This window comes from Hibiscus syriacus, unplaced genomic scaffold, assembly GCF_006381635.1.
Source record: "Hibiscus syriacus cultivar Baekdansim isolate YM2019G1 unplaced genomic scaffold, ASM638163v2 tig00110597_pilon, whole genome shotgun sequence".
Classification (NCBI taxonomy): domain Eukaryota; kingdom Viridiplantae; phylum Streptophyta; class Magnoliopsida; order Malvales; family Malvaceae; genus Hibiscus; species Hibiscus syriacus.
In genome coordinates, this window is record NW_024062795.1 from 1,491,408 (window position 1) to 1,518,080 (window position 26,673).

General features: G+C 35.4%; 1 long non-coding RNA gene and 2 pseudogenes across 1 annotated transcript; 2 read left to right on the top strand and 1 right to left on the bottom strand.

The window, feature by feature from the left end:
- Nucleotides 1-2,269: 2,269 nt before the first annotated feature.
- LOC120134773 lies at nt 2,270-2,967 on the top strand (annotated as a pseudogene).
- A 2,676-nt stretch (nt 2,968-5,643) lies between these two features.
- Nucleotides 5,644-8,344, bottom strand: LOC120134167 (annotated as a pseudogene).
- Nucleotides 6,580-26,561, top strand: LOC120134168. The gene is made up of 3 exons (XR_005517153.1): nt 6,580-6,693; nt 21,752-21,763; nt 26,547-26,561. It is a non-coding gene; the product is annotated as an uncharacterized LOC120134168 (long non-coding RNA).
- Nucleotides 26,562-26,673: the final 112 nt, after the last annotated feature.

Here is a 26,673-nt window from a genome sequence, read left to right on the forward strand (position 1 = left end):
GATACCTTGCTTAGATTTTCAATTTGATCAAGTTTGGATGATGACTTGTATACAAACTTTTAAAATCTCCACATCTTTTGATTTGAATTTAACATTAAGGGTTTTTGTATAATTTAGATTTTCTCTCTCTACAATGAAAACATTAGTGATAAGGTGAAAGAATAGAGACAAGATGGTAGAAATACACTTTTGATCCCTAATTTTGGTGGTAATAGGAAAGTAAGGGTTTTGAGATTTACTCATAAAATTTAATACATGAAATCATTTATAAGATTATTATTAAATACACATACTCATTTTTTAACATATTTCCTAATAATGTCTACATATAATATACACTAAAATTATAATAATATGACAAGTCTCCTCCAAATACCGCTTACACACTCTTTAGGTTTAATGGACATGCGAGGATCTCAATTCCACACTCTTTTCAATTTAGTCATTACTTTAGTAATATACTCTTTCAGTTATCGGTAACTGACCATTTTAAACAAAAGAATTCGAAGACATATTAGTCGAAACTGAGTCATATGTGTAGGAGCACTGACATTTGGGATTAAAACTATATGTTTGTGATTGATTAATGTCATACACATCAAGGTTTCATCATGGTGGTGTCCAAAACTGTTGCATTTGACGCCAGCCTTTATCTAATTCAACAACTCCTATTAATCCTATACGTGTACATCTCTCATGCATTCTCCATCTCTACGTTGCGCCACCAGGCGCCACCACTGGTCCTCAAATGCAAACTACCGGCATTATCAATCTAACCAGGGGAGGGTTTATCAAATCATTAACCTAATATATGCTTTAATTTAACCACAAAAGAAATTGTATAAAGTGTATTAATAACGGACCATGGTATGCACCATTTACGACATCTTTATCAAATGTATTTCCTTTGATCAAACCTTGAAATGAGAATATAAATGAGAACTCTTGAAAAAGAAATTAGTAATATTTAAAGTTTGATGGACAAACTTGGACACCTCCCAACAAGAAATTAACAAACAAAATTTGTATATATAACTACAATATATTACTTATATATGTAAAATATTTTATGGTCAACTTTGGAGATGTGGAAGTGCTTTTCCATGCACAAGCAAACCTTAGATTAGCGACATGTAATTACCTTTGCTATTATCAAGTATGTAAGCATATCTATTAAATCGATCTGACAAGCGATGACCTATTGCATGAAGTTTCTCCGACCAAGTTCCAGGAGTGACATTGCAGCCACAAATATGAAAAATGACGTCCAAAGCCTTTTTTTTAAATTAAAAATGATAGAAAACTTGCATGCATGTATGTCATCACGATACACGTAAATTTCTTAAGCTTATCTATAGTATTTATTTTTATAGAAAATGATCCAGATGTTTCTACAGGATCAATAGGGAGACACTATTAAATAAGATTTAAGATCTTTAACAGATCTTTTTAATGGTAATGTCTGAATTAATATACTTTGGTCATGTTATTTACCCTAAAAATTAACTTTAAGCGTAACATTTGTCAAAATTAAGCATTTACCATGGAGCTGTAGACTGTAGTATGGTATTCCAAGTTTCCAACCCCCCAAAAAAACACTAAAAAAAGAGAGAAGCGGGGATGGTTGACTTTGTAGTTGGAAGTAGAAGGGACACGTGGTTGTTACCTGCTACGCCTACGTGCTCAATATTTACTGGTTTGTTACAAAGAAGGGTCCTACAAGCAGTGGAACTTGGCTTAAACAAGAAACTCATACGCCAACGACATCTTGTAAGATATCCGTGGTGCATGCATGAGATATATTTTATACTATTGTTTTTTCATATATACTAATATATTTGTGGATCCACCGTATATATAATTATTTTATATTTAAATTCATGTTCGCATTATTTATACAACAAATTAAGGAATAATACATAGAAGAAGGTACGTGTCAGGAGGACGCCACCGAATCCCACTTACCTCAATCTCGTAAACTCTATTGTTTCCAACTATATATATATATGGAGGTCCTGGTTCCATTGGGATCCATTCATCCGCCGCATACTGTCATAGTGATTTTACAAGTGAAATCAAATAACAATGTTTTAAATCGCGGTCGCGTTTTCGATTATTTCAGATTTACCGTGATTGCGGCCGTCGCGGTGCTATTGTGGTCGTCGCGGACGCTATTACGGCCGTCGCGGGTAACTCGGACAGCGGCGAACCGTTATATCGAGGACGAAATCGCGGTCGCGGACCGTTTTTTGAAACCTTCAAATAATCAATGGGAAGAACTCCTTGCTGTGACAAAAATGGCATCAAGAAAGGTCCCTGGACTCCCGAGGAAGATCTTATGTGAAGCTTACAAATTATATCCAGATTTACGGCCCTGGAAACTGGCGTACCCTTCCCAAGAATGCAGGTAATATCAAGTTATTATTCCTCTTGTATTCATCGTTCTATATTGTTTTTCAGGATCCGATGATGAATTTGTTCCAACTTTTTATAGGGCTACAGAGATGTGGAAAGAGTTGTCGTCTGAGATGGACAAATTATCTTAGACCTGATATCAAGAGGGGAAGGTTTTCGTTTGAAGAAGAGATCATAATTCAACTACACAGTGTATTGGGCAACAAGTAAGGCATGCAGTCTTTGGTTTTTGTGTTTCATATAATAATGGTCTTGGAACTTACATGGTTTCCTTTTGTTTTGTTTTCGATGTCCAGATGGTCGGCTATTGCGGCTCGGTTGCCTGGGAGGACCGACAATGAAATCAAGAATTACTAGAACACACATATAAGGAAGAGGCATCTAAGAAGCGGGATCGATCCCGTTACGCACGCTCCACGCCTTGATGTTCTTGACCTTTCCTCGATTCTCAGCTCGGCGTTATGCAACCGATCTCTTCTAAATTCTCAACTGCTAAGCCTAGCTAACACCTTATTACTATTGAAACAAGAAAACCCACAAATATTATCACAATATCTCCACCAACAAAATCTTTCAACAGTCTCTGTGTCTGCTGCTGTTCCTTGTACTTCCGTGCCAAGCCAAATGGAACCCAACGGAGAAGGGTTTTTGCAGACGAATTATGTACAGTGTGCACCAAATCCAACGGTTCCTCTTGTGTCTGAAAACTCAAACTTCCAATCGATTGAAGGGAGATTTGGTTCAGTGAGGTCAACTCCTTTGAATTCATCTTCCACATTTATCAACAACAGCATTACGGATGATGAGAGGGAAAGCTCCAGCAGCTTGCTCAAATTTGAAATTCCAGAGAGTTTGAATATAGATGACTTTATGTGAATATGATATTGTTGTTTTATAGCTTTAATCCTCAGACTGAATGCACATTACATCTCCTGGATTAAACCTGATTCGGGTCGAGCTATGGAAAGATTTAAAAACCAATCCCAGTTTATAAAATTATCTTGGTAAAAAGTTCTGATACAACATAAAATAATTAACATCCACAAGCAATACATAAAATGTCATCAAATCCATTTTTTAGATTATGATCGGTCTTTCTATATAAAACGTAATAAATTGATTTAATTTGTTATATATTATGTTTTTCACTCGTATTTAAAATTTTATAAATTAACTATCAACAACCAGCAAAATCGACCCGTACCTAAACACGATCAAACTGTCAAACTGAAATTAATTAATAAAGGGGTCATTTTTTTTCTCCGTTTAAACCAAAAAATGCTCTTTCGTATGGAAATCTCTTGCCCACGTTTGGAACTCCATTTATGTGAACAACTGCTGATCGCTTGGTGATGCTAGAAGTACGTTGTTTTGGAACGATGTGTGGGTACCCGGCAAAGATCGCCTCGCTGACTTGGTTAACCAAAACCAGATCCTTAATCCCCAAGCTTTTGTCCGTGATTTTGTCACAAGCGAGGGGTCTTGGAATACCCATGAGCTACGGCGAAGCCTTGATGATGAAGGGTTCAATGGATCGTCTCTATGCCTCCTCCTCGTGATGATTTTGGCGATGATCTACCAAACTGGAGTTGGGACCATTCTGGGTAGTGTACCGTCAGTCCAGCCTTCACTTATCTCCAGCAAAACAATTGGAACGATCGGAATAAAATTTGGAGGAATGTCGGCAGTATGACGGACCTCAAACAGTGAAGCAATTCCTCTGGTTAATTTTACATCAAAGGGTAATGACGAACTCTGAACGGAGGAGACGTGCTGTCTTCGGATCACCTTTGTCTATTCGCGGTGGTTGCGAAGAGACTATTCTCCATGTCATTCGAGACTGCCCCTCAGGCTCATATGATTTGGGATTACCTCCTTCCCCACCTCTTTTTGATTGGCTGGTTACTAATCTTTCACATAATGTAGGTTTGAACCAGACTGCTTTTCAATGGAGACATTTGTTTGGAATCCTAGTTTGGCTTCTATGGAAGCAATGCAATGCTTTTGTTTTCAATGGACAAGTTCGCTCAATGATGGAGACTATACACTCGGCTTGGAGTTGGGCGCAGGCGATTAAAGAAACTCCAAGGAAGCAATCCCAGAGTGACAGACACGATTATAAGAAACAACAATGGCGTACCCCCACCATGGGTTCGGTCAAGCTAAATACGGATGTAGCTGTTCTTCCAACAACTATGGTGGCCGCTAGTGGAGTTGTGCTACGCGATATTAATGGTGATTGGATTATCGGCTACCATCGAAACATCGGCCGTTGTAATATCCATAATGCCGAACTTTGGGCAGTGCTTGATGGTCTTACAATCGCTTGGGATATCGGATTCAGGAACATCGAAGTCGAAGTTGATAACCATGACGTGGTTAAGACTTTAAACGCCTGTCCGATGTTGCATGAATGGACTATTGTCCGACATATCCGTCGCTTACTTGAGCATCAATGGAGCGCTAAAATCTCCCATATTAATCGTGAAGCCAACGCCACTGCAGATAGCCTTGCTCATATTGACATGAATGGCACCTTAGGACTTACTGTTTACCATCAACCTCCACGAGGAACCCAAGCCTCCTTGCATGCTGATGTTATCGACTGATAATTTCATAAATTAAAATCAATTCACATTTTTTAAAAATTCAAGTTGAGCTTGAAATCACTAGTGGGTTAATTTTTAAATTTGAGTTGAATCCCTCAATTTTACATAATATATATCACATGAAAAATACAAAGATATATATCTTATATGGTTATAGAAAATCATTTAAACTATAAATATTACAATAAATTTAAATAAAAACTCAAACAACTCAGCTCGACTCAAATTTCATAAACTCGACTCCACTCGAAAAAATTTCAAATAAAATTTGAGTTATAAAATAAGACTTATCAACTCAAAAAACTAAAAAAAATTTAACTCAACTTAATCAAATATTCACCCTAAATGCGAAGACAAAAGAATTTTAAGTTAACTACAGAATACAATCGTTTATATTTAAATAAAGTACAAAAACAATTTTTAAACATCTTTTTAAAAAAGTATTATTTAGTAAGATTAAATTCGAATCATAAAGCGTTGACTGCACTCATAATTCAAATTGAATTTTAAAGATGTTGTTAGGAATGTCACTTATAATATAGGTAGTAAAACAGACATAAAAGATAAGATTTGTATATATCCCTAAACAGAAAATGAGCCCATTATAAACATATGCTGCTATTTAAATAAATTAATCCCTAAAACCAGCTTAGAACCAAGGCTTCACCATCCCTTGCCTATGAGCCACAACCAGTCGAGAGTTACCCCAGCGAAGATGCCTCCTAGCAGGAACAAAACAAGCAAATTCCCCAATGCATTCTGCTCAGGTCCCTATAAAAAAAGAAAAAATCATTAATTTTTTATTTTTCTTTCAGGTTTAAAGAAATTGAAGCATAAACAATATTGTAACAAACCTTATAGCCCTTGGGTGCAGAAGTAAGGACACAGACTGTGAGGTAACCATTAGATAAGCCTAAGAAGCTTGTTAGCATGATCATCCAGCCTTGGTCGCCAAATCTAGCAGTGAAGTAAAATGCCGGGACTAATAATACACGAGAAAGTATCACGGTTGTGAGAGCTTTCCTCGATTCGAGCTTCAACGGTTTTATGAGTGGAATGTATCTCCCAATAAGATCCCATACATTGTACATTGCTATCAGAACGAGGGCATACCTGAAACGTCAATGATGAATCTGGTGTAACTTGTAGCTACATATAAACACCTAGATCGAATGAGACAATAACATACCATGTGCCTAAACTGTGTTTTCCAGTATCTTCAGACAAGAATCCAGGAAAAATGGATAGTGTCAGCGCGTATATCAGAAACATGTCGAGTGCATAATCGATATTCTGAATTAGTAACTCTTTGGTGCTCAGCCTTTCCTGCTTCTTGGTGTCTACCTCATCCTGCAGAAGACATTGATTCTTCTTACATAATGAATTGAAAAATACTAGGACGTTTCTTAGGAATGACAGTAGGCAGAATGACATACATTTCCAGGTAATGCTTGGATGCCACCAGCAGCCAGGTCAGCTGCAACAGTTTTAGATCCTTCAGAGGCTGCCTTCGAGCGATAGTACTTCACAATCGATAGTTTTGGAAATACATGCGCATAGAGAAGAACACATACAAGCTCAAAAAATGCAGAGATGGCAAAGAACAGAACTGCACAGAGATGTGGTTGCCACAGAGAGTGAAATTATTAGTCTCGAATAAACCAAAAATGTAAGGGATACTAATGATTTGCCTGTTGATTAATTATTAAGTTTAATTCAAATTTCAGATCCTTAGACTATAATTAACAAGAAAGATGTTTTTCCTTTTGTGATAAGGAATTAAATACAAGGCGATTAAAACTTACTGGCTCCTTTGCGGAAACCACCCTGCGAATTCTCGAATGCTGCTTTTGTGATTAATCTCAAAGCAGAGGTTAGAGCCCCTGATGCAGCCAAACCAGCAACATATGACTGAGGAATCCAGAACATATAACAAAGAAAACATAAAGTTTAGTCATCAGAAAATTCAGCCAAAAGGGAGTTCAATGACATGTGAAAGCGTTGATCTTTTATACTGACTTGAAGAAATTCAGGTTTCATGTAGGAGAGATCTCCAACCATTCCACCTTGCACATGAGCATCTGCAACCCCAAAAGCTCCACTGATGACACAAATTCCTATGAAAGTTCCAAGTCCTCCTTTACCAGAGGTAGCTAAATCCAACTATACATAAAACATAGGGGAGAGAAACTATAAGTTTGAGTTAATGAGTCAAGAACATATGAAAGATTCCAAAAAGACAAGCAGGCTTCAATAGCAATCCTCAATGTAAACCTATCATGTAGCAATAAGTCACAAGGGAACTTACAACTACAACCGCAAGGGAACTTAAGAAAAACAATATATCCAAATAAATTCCTTCTTCTAGTGTTTATTTTTGCCTCGTTGTAAGCCAGTACTGCCAGTGTTCCAAGTGCAAATGGCTGATAAACAAGAGTAAGGACCCTAGATGGGTGGTAATGCTGCACATGGGAAAAGAAACTAGGTTACGTGACAATAACATTTATAATTATCACTATGCATATTTCAAGCTAAAAAAGCAGAGCAACTATGAAGAGTAGAAGTGCTCAGCAAGATAAAGTAGCATTATTTGTAAAAATGTAGAATTTGACAGCAAGACAGAAGAAATCCCACAGTTCGAAAAGTTAGCAGCAGCAGTAAAACCGGTAACAAATTTTGCAATCAGATTGACAAAGTGGCAATGCTTAATAGTTCATTTCTGTTACAAAGGTAATCTAAAAGACCTAAACGTTTATGTATCAATGACCTTTTATCGTATCAATGATCTATGCAATGTTTTAGTCATGACTAGAACGTTGAAATGTATATTTGACTACTTCACAAAAGAATACAGATTGATAACAAAATCTGTTCAAGTCATAGGCTTATAAAGCTCCTTTATTGCATATTGAAACAAAACCAGCTGCACATTGTTTTAGATGCATTTATATAATCATCGAACACCGTCACAAAGCCACAACCATGAGGAATAATTTGGAAAGTGAGCACAAACATTTAAAAAAAATGATATTGAAATTACCGGAAACAAATAAGAGTAGTAATCTTGTATTGTCAGCATACTATTCCAAGAAAAGAGGCAGCCATTCCCGAGCAGCCAACACACAACTATCGCCATGTTCTTCCCCTGTATGACAGGAAGAAAAAAACATATTCATCCTGCAAATTCTCTTAGTTAAAAACTCAGGAGGAATCAGGAAGCTGAATGATAAACCTCAAGCCTTTGAGAAGCCTCATCAGGGAACACCATACTTGCTCTCTATTAAATGCCTCGTACAACGACTTGGAATCAAAGCTGCTTAATATCCAACTAACGGTGGTCAGATTTAATGCTGTCAACAAAATCATATATAAAAAAGTCAAGTATTTAATGTATCTAAATGCTCAGTTTCACAATCATTTATGTGGAATTCGCAGGGTATGAAGTGTGAAATAAGCAAAACATAAGATTGATATTCATAATCCACAATCACAAATCCTTAAACTGGGTTTATACAAAGCAAAAACCTTTAAATTATTCAAACCAGAAGAACCCATGATCAAATTCCCTATACATAACTAAAAGCCAAGTTTAGAAAAATCCAAACTTCGCAGGAAAAAAGAGAGAGAATTTCTGGGTAAAAACACATAAACAACATTGAATCGTAAAAGAAATCGAAAACAAAAAGTTAGAGACAGAAAATGAAGAGATTGAACTTACTTGTCAGAAGAGATCCTTTTCAGGGTCAGAAGAGATTCTTTAAACAGGTTAAACTGTTGGTATCAATAAAATATCCACTTCTGATTATGTCATATGGAGAAAAAGAAAACCAGTTTTTTTCTTTTCTTTTCTTGATTACTGAGGGGGAGTGATGACAAATTCCCTTGGTTGAGATATTATATATGCTGCGTTGAATTTGTAGAGTCGTAGGTGATGAGTGTTTTCGCCATAATCAACCACCTTGTTCGAACACATTTTGCGGCAATGGATATGCATTGGCCAAAGACTATTAAACTCCCAAAACATTCATATTATTTTTAAGCGTAAAGTATAGTCATGGTCACTAAACTTTTCTAAAGTTTTTATTTAAGTCCTCTAACTTTTAAAACATGCAATGCAGTCCCCCAATATTTAGTCCGTTTGCATTATGGTCCCCGACGTTACACTGCCGTTAGTACGTTTGCAATATGGTCACTGAACTTTTTAGACGCTTGCATTTAGGTCCCTAACTTTTAAAACTTGCAACACAATCCTCAATTTTATTCTAAACCCTAAATTCCTTTTTCGCTTCTCTCTTTTAATTTCCAGCGTAACTAAGTTTTGTTAGAAATGCAGAGTTGACAAATACTACTAAGATGAACTAAGTATCATTGTTGAAAGTCACCAACAAAGTTGGAATTATTTTATATAAATTGCATATAATAATTTATTCGTTTAATCCTTGTAGTTAAAGATTTTCCAACAATGATCAAATATAATGAAATCTCAAACAACGCATTCACCTCTCAGTCTCTTTTGCAACTCGAAAGGTATCATGACAGGGTCAAGTAGTTGCTCCGAATATACTACTCTGTCATGATGTCTTTCAAGTTGCATGCATGCAGAATTGTCTTCTAAAGCTATAATTCAATACAATTCAACTATAAATTTCCAAAACATGTAAAAAAATCTAATTCGTTGATATATTAGTCCCATAATCAACATGAACTTATTAAAAAGAATACGAACTCACAGGATGCCGAAAACCACAGGTCGGATCAATACAATTCCCAGTAAACTAGTACCACCAGCATCTCGGGTTGAGCCTAACGATTTCACTATGTCGATACTCACAACCAATTCCCTGATTTAAAGAAAAATCAAATAAAAAGCTCAAAAAATTTAGCATATGACCCTATTTCACTTCTATTCGAATGGACTGAATATCTTTCATAAAGAGTACTAAAAGTTTTGATTAAGAAGAAAGAAAGAAAATTAGATGGTTTTGGTTCAAAACTAACACTGAATATCCAGATCATTGACATGCGGTTCCAGAAACATAAAAATTTCAACAAAAAACACACAATGCGAGTTGAAAATGGGAAAGTGCGAAAGAGGAAAAACTTACTTTCAGATAGCCCAAAAGAGAAAATAAATACCTTTTTGCAAGTGAGGGGAGAGGCTAAGAAATAAACGCAATCGGTGTTGCGTTCCAACAATTCTTCCTCCATTTTTTCTTTATAAATAAAAAGTTAAAAGACAGAGCATTGCTTGGGTTTACAATTTACATAGCGGAAAATTAAAGAACAAAAAACCAAACGAGAGTGCATGTGAGCGAAAGAGACTGAGAGGTGAATAAGCTGTTTGGGATTTCATTATATTTGATCATCTGTTGGAAAATCTTTAACCATAAGGATTAAACGAATAAATTATTATATGTCATTTATACAAAATAATTACAACTTTGTTGGTGACTTTCAACAATGATACTTAGTTCATCTTAGTAGTATTTGCCAACTCTGCATTTCGAACCCCATTTTTTCTCACAATCATTTCATCGAACATCTATGCTTCACCTGAGATGACTTGTATCTAACATTACACCTTGAATCGTTAATGGTCTCGATAGTCCCTTGGTCGGGTCTTCTCTCAATGGACCCTTATTCAAGTCAGCACCTCCACATAATTCAAAGTTAGATTAGAATTTCTCATGCATCCTTGACTGAAAAGTTATGCTGAAAATGAGAAGAGATAAGCAAAAAAGGAAATGAGAAGAAAAAAGGAATTTGGGGTTTATAATGAAATTGAGGACTGTATTGCAAGTTTTAAAAGCTGGGGGACCTAAATGCAAGTGCCTAAAAAGTTTAGTGACCATATTACAAACGTACTAACGACAGTGTAACGTCGGGGATCATATTACAAACAGACTAAATATTGGGGGACTTTATTGCAAGTTTTAAAAGTTGGAGGACCTAAATGGAAGCTTTAGAAAAATTTAGTGACCATTACTATACTTTACCCTATTTTTAATTCTCCCTCTATGATTAAATTGGTACGGACTACAACATTAATTGAATTAATTTGAAATACACATTAACTAGGAATAATACTCGGTTAAATATTTATAATTATTTAAATAATATTATCTAAATCTAAATTAAATTTTATTATTTATCTGATATTTAAATTTATAAAAAATAAAGTTATATATTTTTTATGAAAATTTTAAATTATATTTTAAATATATGAATCCTAGTCATGTTAAAGTTTAGATGATTAATATTATTAACCTACATAAATTTATTTTTTTAAATTATCAGTATCCAATTTATTGATTTGATATATTAAATTTAGATAATTCTAACAAAATTTAAAACCTCAATATTTCAATTGTCTAATTTAGATAATTAATTTTTTTAAGTTATATTAATTTGATTCAAGATTTGGTATTTATAAGTTTTGTTATGGTGTTGTTTTTATATATACGAAGGGGTTATTTTTTTTTGGATCCTCAACATTTTAATTTGTTCTTTGCAGGAATGATATAACACCCTCAAACTGATCTATTTGTTAATTAGATTGACAATGTTACATTACAATATAGATAATGTTATTAGTCCTAAATGGATTATCGAATGGTCAATTAGTTCACTTTATGATTTACGGACTAATGTCTAAAGATTTTAACATTAGAGATCAAAAATAGAATCACACAATTATTACAAATTAAGAGATGATATCATAAATCTTGTACAATTGATGGCTAAATAATGATTTGGCTATTTTAAGCGATTAGTATCGATACCAATATATGAATATTGATATTGTATGGATATAATAATGTTGATACTTTTAGTTAGTATCGATATCAATTTGGTATGCAAAAACCCTAGATCATCTATTGGATATCGATAGCAATATTTGACTATTGATATTGATAATCTAATCTTGATACTAAAATGATATATTTTAATATGTTTTTAGGTTATGACATCGATACTCTCAAAATTGATACTGATACTCCTACTAATTTGACACTGATATCATTTGTATGATATCGATACAAAATACACTAAATAATCAAATACAACCTTAAAATATGTCTTTAACCTTTTCTACCATGCACCATTTAGCACGTATGATTCATTAGTCTACATCAAAACATATTTTAAATATAAAATATTCACATATGATTCATTAAAATAACTATGCATACTAATCATATGAACATCAACCATATTATCATCGAGTTTCATCATGAATTATGCATGATCTCATGCCAAATTCACCTAATTATAGATTGATACTAGGTCTGATTCTTACTACTTTAACAACGTATCTTGCTTAATCTCCAAAGATCATTTAGTATAACATAAGTCATATTTAACATGGTTTAAACAAAACAAACTAATCAACTCAAATATGATTCAAATGCCATTTAAATACACATAAAATCATATACGTAACTAGCATACTAAGAATTTAGCAAAAATAATCATTACATTGATTCAGTGATAGCAATGACAATGACAATGTCTATAATTATGTATAATCAATAATAATAGCAACCGGAGGAAATCCACCATAAAGGGTTCCTAAAATTTTTAATGTCAATCCAAGGTCAATGCCCCCCCCCCGGCGGCTTTTCATGTCCGATAGAATCTCATTAAAATCACCCAAAGGAACCAAAGTAAAGAAGAGTTATTTCAGATACGATCAATAAGCTTCCGAGTCTTCTCCTTCTTCTGACGGTCACTATATTCATGTAAACCAGTAAAACGAAATTGGTCGTTCCCATCTTCAATCACCACATCTATATGAACATTTCAGTACGCCAACAAGTCAATAGTCATCTCTTTGTTCCATAAAAAACAGTAAACTCGTACAGTTTGGACTAAGATCAATACCAAATCCATTCATTTCATACCTTTGTTTAAGATTATCGACTTGATGTTGTCGAAGTCTGTTGTGGATTGGGAAATAAGAAGAAATTATCGAAGAAGTTGGGATTTTAGAAGAAGAAGAATGGAGATTACAGAAATGATTTCTCAGTCATTCAATTCATGAGCAAAAGATGACTACAACGGGTATTTTATTTAGTTACAAAAATAGTACTGAGAATCTAATTCCTGCCAGCTGGCATTTTTTTCTAACAGACTTGCTTTTGTATCATTTCCCTTTTTAGCCTTCATTTGGGCCAACCTATCTGGGCCGCTCCATTGTGCTTTTGGCCTGCTCCCTCTCATCAGGTAACATAATCATCTGTCACTCTTCCATTTTTATTCCCAATTCACATTTTTTAATCCCTAACCCTCGAGCCTCCATCCCCAAATCCTCCCCTCTCTCGTCCATTCCCAATCTCTTCCCTCCTCGCCGTTCTTCTTCTCTTCCAACCATAACAATACCCACCCCACGAGAAGATCCTTGTCCCCAAGGATCAGTTCCAGGAAACTGAGATTTTAAAACCGTATAGTCTTCCCATGTTTCGTTTGATTCATCAAGATTCTCCCATCGAACCAAAAGCTGAGTGACTGGTTTGCTGTGTTTATTCACTATATGTTTAGCCAAAATCCTTAGAGGTTTAACTCTGAAATGTCTTTCATCATCTATTGCAGGAGGGTCTGTTGCAGCAATAGAGGAATCCCCGATAAATTTCTTCAGAAGGCTTACATGAAACACTGGATGAAGTTTTGATGAATCAGGTAAGTGTAATCGATAGGCCACTTCACCGATTTTTTCCAGAACCTTATATGGCCCATAATATTTCGCTGCTAACTTTAGGTTTTTTCGCAGGGCTAATGAAGTCTGTTTGTATGGCTGGAGCTTCAGGTAAACCATATCCCCCACATGAAAAACTCTTTCTGATATGTTTTTATCTGTTTGTTGCTTCATACGGTTGCTGGCTAATTCCAATTGCTGCTTGACCAATTGTCTGATATTCTCTCTGCTTGTGATCATATCTTGCACTGCTTGCACTGTAGTTTTTGTGGTCCAAACCATAATAGGTGGTTTGTAACCATACAAAGCCTGAAAAGGTGTAATTTTTTAGGGCAGAGTGATAAGTGGTATTATACCACCACTCTGCATGAGACAACCACTTAGCCCATTGCTTAGGCTGATAGAAGCAAAGCCCTCTAAGATATTGTTCTAAACATTGATTAACCATTTCTGTTTGTCCGTCCGTTTCAGGATGATAAGCAGTACTGAAAAGGGTCTTAGTACCCAACTGTTTCATTAGTTCCTTCCAAAATATACTAGTAAAGGTTCTGTCTCTATCAGAAATGGCCACTTTAGAATGGCCATGCAACTTATACACATTATCCAAGTAGATTTTAGCTACCTCTGCTGCAGAATAGGGATGAGATAGTGATAGAAAATGACTGTATTTGGTAAATTTATCCACAATAACCAATATACAGTTTTTCTTAAGTGAAGTAGGTAAGCCCTCAATGAAATCTATAGTTATGACTTCCCAAGCCTGATTAGGGATAGGCAGTGGCTGTAGTAATCCAGGCTTTGGAATATGTTCCACTTTAATTTGTTGGCAAATCTGACAACATCTAATAAAAGCAATAACCATAGACTTAATATTCGGCCAATAAAAAATTGACCTTATTCTGTAATTGGTAGCTTGTATTCCTGAATGTCCCCCCAGGGGAGAATTATGCAAAGTCTGTATAATTTGCACTCTAAGGCTTCCATTAGATCTAATATAAACTCTCCCTTCATATCTAAGAACAGCCTTAGACAATTTCCATTTACTGTCAGCAGCTGGATTAACAGTTAGAATTGAAATCCAATTCTGAGCTAAAGAGTCATTCTGATAACTGTCTTCAATCTCCTGGACCTAAGTAGGAATTAGGACTGTTGCTCCTATAGTCATACATTTAGCTTGATCATCACACCTTCTAGATAAAGCATCAGCAACCACATTTAATTTTCCTTTTCTATACTGAATAGTATAGTCTAACCCCAAAAGCTTTGTCAACCCTTTCTTTTGAATAATTGTAGTCAACTTCTGCTCTAAAAGAAACTTTAAGGGTTCATGGTCTATCTTAATAACAAATGGACTGCTCTCCAAATAATGCCTCCATTTTGACACATCTAAGAGAATAGCAAGATATTCTTTTTCATAAATAGATAGTGTTGAATCTCTAATGCTTAAAGCTTTACTCAAATAAGTAATTGGTCATCCTTCCTGTGAAACAACAGCCCCAATACCCCCAGAACTAGCATTTGTTTCCAGGAAAAAATTCTTAGAAAAATCAGGCAATGCTAAAACTGGAGTAGAACACATAGTTTTCTTAAGATTTTCAAATGCAGTATGAGCAGCAGAATTCCATTGGAAGCCATCCTTCTTTAATAGTAATGTCAATGGTCTGCTAAGAATGCCATAATTTCGAATAAATCTTCTGTAATAACATGTTAGACCTAGAAACCCTCTGAGAGATTTAAGGGTTTTAGGCTTCGGCCAAGTTTGCATAGCTTCCACCTTACTAGGATCAGTAGACACCCCTATAGCAGAAATAATATGGCCAAGGTACTCTACCTTGGTCTGTCCAAAAAAACACTTGGACAATTTAGCAAATAATTGGTTCTTTTGCAAAACCTCCAAAACTGACTGTAAATGTTCAACATGATCTTCCATACTGCTGCTGTACACCAAGATATCATCAAAGAAAACTAAAACAAACTTCATAAGGAATGAATTAAACAAATCATTCATAAGAGCTTGAAATGTAGCAGGAGCATTAGTAAGGCCAAAAGGCATTACCTTAAACTCATAATGGCCTTGATGTGTTCTAAAGACTGTTTTGTAAATATTTTCAGGTTTAATTCTAATATGCCAATAACCAGACCTTAGATCAATCTTTGAGAAATAAATTGCCCCATGCAGCTCATCCAATAAATCCTCCACTATAGGAATAGGAAATTTGTCTTTAACAGTCATACTGTTAAGTTTCCTATAATCCATACAAAATCTCCAAGTGTTATCCTTCTTTTTAATAAGAAGGCATGGAGAGGCAAAGTGACTCCTACTAGGTTGAATAATAGAAGAAGTTAGCATAGTAGCTATCTGTTTCTCAACTTCAGCTTTCTGATTATAAGGAAATCTATAAGGCCTTAGATTAACAGGATTTGCATTAGGTTTAAGTGGAATTGCATGGTCATGAGACCTCTGGGGAGGTAGACCAACAGGTTCATCAAAAACTGGTATGTATTTATCCAGTAGATGCTGGATTTCAATAGGAATGGAAGAAGAATGCCCTGTCATAGTCATTAGGACAATATGACCTATAAGATCAGAATCCCCTGCACTCATTTTCAATAAGGTAGCTCCTGAAATTTGTTGCAGCTCAGTTGAAGGATGTTGTCCCTGAATACATATCCTCTGCCCTCCATGGTCAAAACTTAGAGTCATGTTACTAAAGTCCATTAATATTGGACTGAATAACTTCATCCAATCCACTCCTAAAACCATGTCACTTCCCCCAACTTAAGCAGTCTGAAATCATGTGTAAATGTATGGCCTTGCATTTGCCATTTCACTTTGTTGTATCTAGCTGAACTGAATAATTGTTGACTATTAGCCACAATAATAGCCAAAGGATAAGGAGTAGTGATTTGAATACCAGCATCAACCCAATTAGGAGTCAAGAAACTGTGTGTACTCCCACTATCTATTAGAATATTCAATGGTCTACCCTGAATAGATCCTTGTATCCTCAATGTGGTATGACCAATAGAACCAGTAATGGCATTCATAGATATTTCCAGTGTTTCTTCCTCTGCTTGTGGGGACTGATCTGAGTCTGTAGAAAAAATTTCTACTGAGGGAGTGTCAACTTCTCCAGTAATCATGTTTAGCTGTCTGTTTTTGCATTGATGACCTGGAAAGAATTTTTCTCTACATTTAAAACAAAGGTTATTCTGCATTATGTACTCAATAAGATTCTGCTTAGGATTTGATGTTGCTGTAGGTTTTGTGTTCATTGGTAATGAAGCTGATTTAGATACAGTAATGGGGTTTGGGTAGGGTGGGGGTTTAAAAGAGGGCCTCAACCTTCTGTTCTCAAATTCCACAGACAATTCATAGAGTTTAGCTTGCTTACATGCTTCAGGCAAATTCTTAGGATCCAAAGCCTTGACCCTATGCTTAATATCATCCCTGAGTCCACTAATAAAAAGCAATGTTTTCAAAACCAGACCGGACATTGAACCGATGAAGGTACTGGTTCACTGGTTCAACCGGGTTCAACCGCGGTTGAGCCGAATTTTATATAAAATAATATTTTTTTTAATTTTACATAATATTCAAAGCAATATTATATGTAACACTTTTTTTAAGTTTACAATATTAAAAGGTATAAAAATATCACAAGTCATAACATGTATAAATGAAAAACCATAAAATCAAGTGAAACAAAATGATTCAAATCAACTACAACATAATATTTAAGGTAAAACATATTAAATAATAAATATAATTATATAACTATAATCGAAAAAATAAAATTGGGGTTTAAAAAAATCATAACAAATGATGTCATTTGGTTTAATTGTTTTAAAAAAACAATCCCACATGGTTAAGAAACATAGAAGAGTATCCCAAAAGTTTAAAGAGTAAAAATATGAGAACAAAACAATCCCACATGGCTAAGAAACATAGAAGAGCATCCCAACTTACTTCTATAAATAATAGAGGTAATTTGACATTCAAAATCATAGATCCTTTTGGTGAGCACAAAGCGAACTATTCTTTCGTTTTCAATTGAGCTCAAATTTTAGGCTTCAATTGAGCTCAAATTTTAGGCTTTAATCAAACTTCTAATTTTTTTTTTGAGTTCGAGCCTATTCGATTTCAAGTTTTAATATTATATTTCGAGTTGATAATTTTTAGCTCGTGAGTTTTTGAGACGAGTTGACCTTACTTTTAAAGTTTTCGAGTTCGAGTCGAGCTCAGCAATACTCGAATTTGACTCGGCTCGCTGAACAAACAACGTCGTTTGGTTTAATTGTTTTTTTAAAGAAAAAAAGTGAACCAGCGATTCAAACCGGTTTTTCCGGTTTTCAGCCGGTTCACCCCAGTTTTCCCGGTTTTCAGCCGGTTTTCCCGATTTTCAGCCGGTTCACCCCGGTTTTCAGCCGGTTCACCCCGGTTTTCCCGGTTTTCAGTCGGTTTTTCCTGTTCTTTACCGGTTCTGTGCTAATCCAGTTTTAAGAGTTAATCGGACCTGACAGGCCACCGGTTCACGGTTCAATCGGTCGAACCGGCCGGTCCGGTCTGGTTTTAATAACATTGTTAAAAAGTGACACAAAAAATTCCTCGGTTAAATTAGGATTCTGCAGTAACATATGAGGTTGTAACTCCTCAAATTTCTCTTGATAATCCTCCACAGACCCTTTCTGAGTCAGTTTAGTAAACTCCTCTACAATATCAGAAAATGATTTATCACTGAATCTGTGACAAAGATCAACCTCAAATTCATGCCAATTAACATGGTGTTTTTGCATAATATACCCATCAAACCATATTTCAGCATTGCCTGTTAAATACATAGTAGCTACCTCTACTCTCTGCTCAAGAGGAACACCACAAATGGAAAAGTATTTCATACATTTTTGAAGCCACCCCTAGGATTAATCCCATCAAAAAAATGGTAAATCAATTTTAGGTCTATGCCACATTGACCCCGAACTGATAAAAGAACTCCCTGGTCCCCTGTTTTCAGCTTTCATTCCTATAATAGGTCTATTGTTACTGTTTTCACCCACTTGATTCTCAGGCCTAGAACTATTCTTAAGGGCTAAACAAGCATCAGGCTTGTCTTTCAATATTCCCGGTTCATCAGTTTTATAAGTGAATCTTGATTTATCTTTTACTATAGTCACCAAAACAGGATTTTTCTCCCCATCTTTAGAGTTATCAGGAGTGTTTACCTGATCACCTTCAGACTGCTCTTGTTCTCCATCTCTGCCAGTTAAAATCTTCAAGAGTTTTTCCACATATCCTTGGTTGGTAGCCATTCTAGTCTCCATTGTAGTAATTATGTTCTCTTGGGCTTCCCACCATTTAGGTGGATTAGAATCATCGTTACCCTTTTTCACCAACGTTGTCAAATCTTCCATATGTTTCTGTAACCCAGCTAAATCTACCTCCATACTCTATTTTTTCTTTGTCATGCTCGTGATTTACTTGCCAGAACTGAAGCTCTCGATACCAATTTGTTGTGGATTGGGAAATAAGAAGAAGAAACTATCGAAGAAGTTGGGATTTTAGAAGAAGAAGAATGGAGATTACAGAAATGATTTCTCAGTCATTAAATTCATGAGCAAAAGATGACTACAACAGGTATTTTATTTAGTTACAAAAATAGTACTGAGAATCTAATTCCTACCAGCTGTCATTTTTTGCTAACAAATTTGCTTTTGTATCATTTCCCTTTTTAGCCTTCATTTGGGCCAACCTATCTAGGCCGCTCCATTGTGCTTCTAGCCTGCTCCTCTCATCAGGTAACATAATCATCTCCCTCTTCCATTTTAATTTCCAATTCATATTTTTTAATCCCTAACCTCGAGCCTCCATCCCCAAATCCTCTCTCTCTCGTCCATTCCCATTCCCAATCTCTTCCCTCCTCGTCGTTTCTTCTTCCAACCATAACAAAGTCGTGTTTGGCAAAAAAAATAACATGGGATCCTTTTGCAGCAATAAAATGTCGAAGAGCACGAATATCGAGGGTTCCCAAGCCCCGCCAATTCTAGTATAATGTTTTCATTGTTGATGGCGAGATTAGTTGTTGAGGTTTTCCAAGACCCCGGACAATTTTAACATATTTTCATTTGTGATGTGAGACTGGTTACCAGCCTCCACCGCTAATGAAGGGTATTCATATTGCAACTCGTCTTACCCCTAGCTTCTATTCCATTCGTGCTAATTGATCGTGGTCGTTTTGAGTGCAACAAAGTTATATTCCAGTCTTGCAGGAAGTGAAGAAGGCACCTTCTGAAGGGGTACTGACGCCACTTGACACTATCAGCTTAAATTAGACTTTTCATAACTTGAAATCCTTGACTAATTTCAGTAACATAAAGTAAAAATAAAAATGCAGTAATTGTGAAACCTCAAACAGTAAGCCAGTCTTTTGCTTCATGAATTGCAGGGACTGAGGATTGACAGCGGCAACATTGTGAGAAATGTGCCATTATATCAAAACAATTACTGCATTTTCATTGACAAACCAATGAAAATTACATGGTTTATATAGCACTTGGTTGCTAAACCAAAAAGCAAACTTCCTAACAGACTTCACAAATATAACCGTGTAACAACAGCCTAACAACCTATGGTTCTGATTGTCTGCAACCCAGCATACACCATCAACTATGAGCTTAACTACAAGCTTCTTGAATCTCCATGCACACCATGCAGCATACCCTGGAGCTCGAGCAATGTTAGAGCAGATCATGATGCTCACTAACTCATTATGCTAGCATTCCCTCTTCTTCTTCTTCTTTTGTTCTTCTGACCTTGACACACTATTACAACAAGCTCTAAAAATAATTACAACTAATTTTTAACATTCAACCTTCTTGATGAAAGATGAACACCCGAAACGAAAGTGTGATACATTACAACTAATTTGAATCGGAAGTGCGATGTTTTCTTTCGTTCTTCTTATTCACCTTCATTTCTTTCTTTTTCCGAGCTCGCTGCCTTAGCTCTTGTGCTTTGACCTTCATCTGTTCTGGTGTAAGAGAAGGTTTAGGTGCCTCAGTATTTTTATTGACAAATACCTTGGGCATCTCATCTATGTTTGGATCAGCTTCATGCTTAACTACCCAGTTCACGGCAGCCTCAAGACTTGTGTTACCAGAAAAGTGGAGAGCATGTATTGCTTGTACGGTATGGAAACCCATCGCTTCCAATTCTTCAAGCAGTTTTTTGTCAACCTTTGGCACAACTAGGGGTATAAACGAGCCGAGTCTAGCTCGAATATTGCCAAGCTCGACTCGAACTCGAAAACTTTAAACATAAGCTCGACTCGACTCAAAAACTCGTGAGCCTAAAATTTTCAAGCTCGACTCGAACTCGAAAAGGCGCGAAGTAAAAAAAATTCAAGAGCTCGACTGAAGCTCGAGACTCAAAGTCAGTTGAAACTCGATTATGAGCTCGATTCAAGCTCAATTCAAGCTCGATTGTGAGCTCGACTTAAGCTCGAGGATGAGTTAATATTTTTTTGGTAAAACCCATCCCCTTTTATACATTCGACTTACCCCTTATTCTCCAAGAACCACCGATGTGGGATATCAACTCACATAGGACAGTGTATTTCAAACATATATATTTCAGCATTCTGTATGGAAACAACAACAATAGCAAATCTCTTTAGCTCTCCACCTGATAAATCCCCAACATTACGGTCTATTACCTGATTCAGTTCAAGATCAACACAGAGCTCTCCACCATTGTTTCTGGTTCAACTTTCAACTCTTTCACTGGATTTTTTGTTTCGGGTTTTGCATTGAAATACGTTGAGTGAGAGTTAAAACAAAATTTATCTGAGCAAGAATCATTTCATAACAGAGAAGAAATACTTGTGATTTATGATTTGAAGTTGCTGCATTTTGACAAGTGAAAATGGAATGATTTGTTTAATCATTTTATTAGGATTCTCATGTATAGTTTATGTTCTGGTATTCCTCTCGGCGGATATCATCAGGACCCTTGAATTCTGGAAGTCAGGCGAAGCAGAAAAATCCAGTTGCAAATGATCATGCAGTTGCTAAGGACACTATGGTATTTTTATTTTTATGATTATGCTCATGGATCGAATACAGTCTAGCATTCCAGTAACTGTCTTACTTCCTTTTCACTGAGGATGCATCTACACACACACACTCCCTTGAATTCTAGAAGTCAGGTGAAGCAGAAAAATCTAGTTGTAAATGGTCATGCAGTTGCCAAAGACACTATGGTATTTTTATTTTTATGATTATCTCATGGATCGAGCACAGTCTAGCATTCCAGTTACTGTCTTACTTCATTTTCATTGAGGATGCATCTACATACACACACTCCTATGAATTAGTCCTATTTACATTTGATAGTACCAATGTTATATCACATTTGATTCCTTCTCTTTGAGTTCTAATTTGAATTTTACTTGCACCAAGTATGGGGCAGAAAGGTGGATCCTCTTCAAGGCATGCTGTAGCTTATAGCAGCCGTGAAGCTTTGGTGGTAGTGAGGTTGACCCCCAATGTTCTCGTACAACTGATGCTAGCCATGGAGACCCCAGGCGGGCATCATCTAGGAGAAACACCTCTCATGCCAAGAACTACGAAGCTGCCCTCAAGGGTATGGAGGGCCTACAATTCAAAAGCGATAAGAGAGTTCATTATTAAATGCTCTGCTATATGAACTGTTTTAAACTCAGAAACAGAGTATGTGTCGCTGGCGGTGACATGGTTATACCCAAAGCAATCAAATTTCTCCACTGATGGAAAAAGCTGGTGACTAAAGCCTGTGAAGTAAAATGAGTGGGTATGACTTATTTTCCTAACAGTAGAAACTCACTGTTATTGGGTTTTCATTATCATCTATGATTATGATTTTCTCAGTCATCTAGGACTTGTTCTCGACTTTTGAAACTCTATGGCATTGTAAATTGCTTATTGTATCTATGTCACCTTGTTCACTCCTTTCTTTTTAATAAAATAGTGGGCCACTTTGCTTTATTTTTATGTGTCAAGTCTTCCTATAAGTCACAGAAAGTAAAAGAAATTGCTCCCTTCTAAACCTCAATTTTTAAGTAATCTGATGTGGTATGATGTTACATATGTTTCATTTTTTAATCAATGGGATTTTCTTCTTTCGTTACCTAGTCAAGGAAATATTTTAGCTTAAACCGAATAGGATCAATTGCATATAAAACCCTATAGTTTATACGTATTTTGTATTTAAGTCATTGGTTTGATTCCAACTTTGTATATTTATTTTAGTCCTTGTTTAGGATTGTTTTCTTTAATTAGTTGTGTATATTTATTTTGCATGTTGATATGTTTATGTATAAGTATGCGAATGATTTATTTAGGAGTCACATAACATCATTTTGCATAATTTGTATGTTACCTTCATGTGTATAACTTAAACCCTAAACCCTTAACCCTTAACACATAAACCCTAAATTCTAAACTTTAAATCCTATCATATAAACCCTAAACCCTAATATATAAACCCTAAACTCTAAACATTAAATCATTTCACATAAACCCTAAACCCTAACCCTAAATCTTAAATCATATTACATAAACTGCAAACCCTAAACTCTAAACCCTAAACCTTATCACATAATTACAAGGAATGAGATGGCTTAGTGAAAGGAGCGAGAGTATACTTGTTTTGATATTTTTTTAAATTATTAATATTTAAATTGAATCATATTTTTTATTATATTATATTTATTATCAAATAAAAAATTAGTTATGAGGTAAGTACAATATAGTATATTGATATTAAATGTTCAAACTCTTGATATTTATGATATTTGAACTCAAAACCTCAAAATATAACAAAAATTTTAAAAATTAGTTATTACAAATATTATCATTAGAAATATATTAAATATTTGTCATTAGATAAATAATTTTTTTATTAATTTAAAATAAATATAAGAAAATTTATTCAAAAATAATTTTTAACCATTTTCAATTCAAGAATATTTATTCATCAATAATGTATTTTTAATAATGTAATTTTAAAAAATCTAAAATTATAATATAACATTTTTTTCGAGCTACTCACGAGCTTTTCGAGTCGAGTATCGAGTAGCTCGTTTCGGCTCGTTAAGAACTCGAGTCGAGTTCGAGCTCGAGTCGAGTCTATTTGATCCAAGTATTTATCGAGCCAAGATCGAGTCGATCTCGAGTAGCTTGCAATCTATCTCGTCTCATTTACATCCCTAGGCACAACCATCTCTTCAGACCGGCTGGTGCTACCTACATCAACAGCCTCTTCTGAGTCCATTGCTACCTTTGGGACCTCCAAGCTGATTGGTTTTGCTGCCTCCAAAGTCTTATCTACAAACTCGGTATGCCCTGTTCGTTTTGTATGCAAATCGCTTTTTGTTTTGGATCGGCATGGTTTGCCACAAGCGGAGCAAACAAGATTGAGAACCTTCGATAAATTGAAAAAGTATACCAAACCTCATTAGTAAACTCAGGTCCATACACAACAGATAATAAGGAACATTGTAAACTTAGACTCATTTGGTGTAAACCGAGACCAGTGAACATCAGTTGAAGAACAATGACAGCCCAATGAAGTTTGCATGCATCCATTAAGAAGGGAATGAGTTCAAGATAGCATACAGAGTATGAATTGACCATTGTTGAATTGAAATGGAAGAAACATTGGCGTTGAGGCATCAGATTAATCAATCAAGCCCAGTGATTTCCTCGTAACAAAATCAACTCTTAGATCAGGTACGGTGGATAGCGACAGACGGTGGTTGAGAATTCGTTGACTGATCGGTGTTTAGAAAGAAAATAACAACAAATGCAAGCGGAATAAAGATGGCCGCAGGATCATCGGCGAATGATACCATGTGAGAAAGGTGCCATTATATCAAAACAATTACTGCATTTTCATTGACAAACCAATGAAGAATTACATGGTTTATATAGCACTTGGTTGCTGAACCAAGAAGCAAACTTCCTAATAGACTTTGACAAATATAACCGTGTAACAACAGCCTAACAACCTATGGTTCTGATTGTCTGCAACCCAGCATACACCATCAACTATGAGCTTAACTACAAGCTTCTTGAATCTTCTCCATGCACACCATGCAGCATACCCTGGAGCTCGAGCAATGTTAGAGCGTGATCATTGATGCTCACTAACTCATTATGCTAGCAACATCATGTTCCCAAGAAACATGGTTGAATGATATAAACTGGTGCAAGTAGGTTTTTGATTTTATCAGAAATACCATGTCGAAAAATGGACCACAAGCTGAGATAATAAATTATAAACTGAGAATACGTGGAATGAAATGACCCAAAGAGACGGGGAATGATGATGCTGTTTTGAATGATGATGTTGTTTTGCATGATGGCATGGCGTGAAACGTGCACTCATCGTGTCACTGCATTTGAATGTGTGTGTGTGTCTCTTTCTTGTCCCTTCTCCACACACACATTACTATCGTTTTAAGCTTCCAATAAAAAAAATAGGGCATTCCAAAAGTAAAAAGAAAAGAAAATGAGCTTGTTTGACGTTTCTTTAGACATTTTCCTGCAGCGATCTCGAGAAAGAATCCGTTGTGTTTTGTCATCAAGGACGAAGAAGATAAAAGGAAAAGGAAAAACCAGCAACCTTGAAGTTGAAGCAGGCCCAACAAACTGGAACTTTATTAGGTAAACATCATATTAAAATAATGAACTAAACTATTAAATCACATTTATTACAACCGCATAAACCAACGTGATTAATTGAATTGTCACCAATTGTTAAGATTTGAAGGCTAATTATCCATACAATTGTGGCCGACTTATCAAATAATTAGCACACCAATTTACATGGATAAGTATTGCCTTGTACCCTCAACTTTTTACACCACCACTTGTCATTAATTTGAAAGCAACAGCACATGAAACTAAATCTATTATAGTTGATCCATGCATAATTAATAAATCTTTGTCCTTATTCCCAAACTTTATAGTAAACAAAAGAAAGTCCGCTGCGGCTGCATGTGGATTTGAAGCACTAAGGAGTAACGAATGAGTCTACTTCAAATGAATTGGTATTTGTCAAGCGGTTTCCGTATTGTAAAGTGGTGACTTAAATGAGATAACTCGAGAGTTGGAGAATTGTCATGGGAACAGTACATAATTTCAAAAGTAGGTGCATGTGAGATTCTGGCTCAAACCTTCTATCGCTGTTTTATTTATTATTATTAGGGTAAACTACAAGTTTAGTACTCTAAGCATTACTTTTGTTTTGTTTTGGTCACTCAACTATTTTTAAAAAAAAATCATATATATTGTTATATTTTAGTTTATTTTGGTTACTCGTCTTTAAAAAATTAATAAAACTGATGATGGGGCATTTTTTTCAATGATGATATAGCATTATCTTATGGTGACCCATCAACATCACTATTGATTTTTTAATATGGGTGACCAAAATGAAACCAAAACTAAACGTTAAGCATGATTTTGAAAAAAATATAGTTGAGTAACCAATCCAGAACAAAAGTGATAGTTGGGGTACTAAACATGTAGTTTGCCTTATTATTAAGAAAACACTATATTTTATGGGTAAAATATACAAATGATCCTCCAACTATATGGCGTTGTTGTGTTGAGTCTTCCGACTACTAAAAGTTATAAAATGACCCCCTAGGACACTACTTTGTTAAGTCTCAACCATTAAAAGTTACAAAATAATCATCCAACCGATTATTCATATGTTTCAAGCTTATCTTTTTTCATTAAAAATTTGGCAGAAGTCTGACCTGGACGTTAACCTATTGATTAAGATATGATAAAATATAATTTTAGAACCGTTTGAGTTGTATTTTGTGGATCAACTCTCTATTTACATTATGTCGTTGAGTCAGTGCTTGAAACAATATATCGTCGAGTCAGTGCTTAAAAGCAACAACG